This window comes from Cicer arietinum, chromosome 6 (genome assembly GCF_000331145.2).
Source record: "Cicer arietinum cultivar CDC Frontier isolate Library 1 chromosome 6, Cicar.CDCFrontier_v2.0, whole genome shotgun sequence".
NCBI lineage: Eukaryota > Viridiplantae > Streptophyta > Magnoliopsida > Fabales > Fabaceae > Cicer > Cicer arietinum.
In genome coordinates this window covers 65,186,355-65,188,111 of record NC_021165.2, presented here as the reverse complement: position 1 = coordinate 65,188,111, position 1,757 = coordinate 65,186,355, and the positions used below count along the sequence as shown (strand labels likewise).

The following is a 1,757-nucleotide window of genomic DNA, read 5'->3' as shown; positions in this document are numbered from 1 at the left end:
AATACTTTCTGTTATATATATTTTTTTAAAATAAATAAATAAATCATTTAATAACCAAAACTATTTGAGCAACATGTGAAAGGTTTAGAATAGCACAGACTAGCTTGCACGTTGCAGGACCTTTTCAAAATAGCATAGCCATGCATACTATCATAGCTTAATGGCTTTAGTCTAAACAGCTGTACACAACTAAGCATAAGCATGCTTTCAAAAACAGCCCTATTCATTTCAAAGTAAACCAAAACAAAACAAGTATCATTTCAATACAAAATAGCATTATCACAAAACAAAAGCAAACCTGTTCAAATCTTCAATAAATCCGAAAAGAAGAAAAAGAAAGCGGTGTACGGTTGACAGCGGTGTACGGTAGTTACCGGCAGAAATGACGGTGATTTCGATTTTGCTCTCCTTTTCTATTCTTTGTATTTCTAAATATATATAATTTTTTAGGATGAAGTTGAGTTGTTGTTCCTTTTATGCTTAACTATTTTTGCTTCAGAATCTCTCTTTTAAAAAAAGAAATGTTTCTTCTCTTTTTTTTCAAAAAAACAAATAAAACCCTCTTCTTTTGATGTGTTTTTTTTAGTAGAGTTAATCTCCCCATCCTCCCTTTTTTACAAAATAGGGATGTATTTATAGAGTTTTTTTTATCTGTTTAGTTGCTTTCTTGCTTGCCTTGGTCCTTCTCCATCAATGTCCTGTTTGATGTTTCGTTTTCTTTGCTCATCATCTGCATTTTTCTGCACATTTGATGCCTTCATAAATTTAGATTACTTGTTCTGATTTGTTCATTGCTGAGCTTTTATTTGTCTTTTAATTTCTTTTTTTTTAATTCTAAAATTTGTCTCTTTGTTCTGCACAAAGTGTACCAAGACTGACTTAAAAAAAATGTTTTTATGTTTCTCTAATTAGTTAAAACATGAACAGATATATCAATAAGCATGGCTTGTGCATCAATGGCAGTCATCATCAACATAGCAGGGTTTGGCAGTGAACAAAGTCAACATAGCATGGCTTGATCTGATTTAATTTTTTTGTTGTAATTTATTTTTGGCTTTATTCTTAGTTTGTAATTTGATTTGGTTTTAAAACTCTAATTAGATGAAATTGTAAATTTATGATACATAGTGAAATTATTGATTGTAATTATTTTATTTCCTTTTTAAAATACATATTTCTTTTTTGATTTATTTTTAACCAAAATGGACAAAATTGGGGTACTACAGCTGCCCTTATTTAATTATATTTTACTTGAAAAATATGAAAATATGAATAACAAAATGGTATTCGTTTTCATGTTATCAGGTAAAAGATAAGTAAATATAAGGACCTAAATTTTGTCCGATAACAAACACATATATTAAAGTGCATTTGAAATGTTAAAGTGAGAATGATGCAAAATTTTTAGATATGCAGAATAATCGTATTCGGATTAATTACCGATGCGTAGATTGACAGAAATAAAGCTGATCGTCTTCGGATTGGTTACCGATGCGTAGATCTATAGAAATGAAAGTGATCATTGGTTACCGATGCTTGGATCTATAGAAATTAAAAATGATCGTCTTTGGATTGGTTACCGATGCATAGATCTATAGATAAAATGATCGTCTTCGGATTGGTTACCGATGCTTAGATCTATAGAAATTAAAAATGATCGTCTTCGGATTGGTTACCGATGCGTAGATCTATAGAAATGAAAGTGATCGTCTTCGGATTGGTTATCGATGCGTAGATCTATAGAAATGAAAGTGATC

At 30.2% G+C, this 1,757-nt stretch overlaps 1 long non-coding RNA gene across 1 annotated transcript; it reads left to right on the top strand.

Annotated features, from left to right (window-relative positions):
* The first annotated feature begins 122 nt into the window (after positions 1-122).
* On the top strand, positions 123-1,154 carry LOC140920783 (uncharacterized). Its single transcript, XR_012163387.1, has 2 exons — positions 123-388; positions 928-1,154. It is a non-coding gene; the product is annotated as an uncharacterized lncRNA (long non-coding RNA).
* Positions 1,155-1,757: the final 603 nt, after the last annotated feature.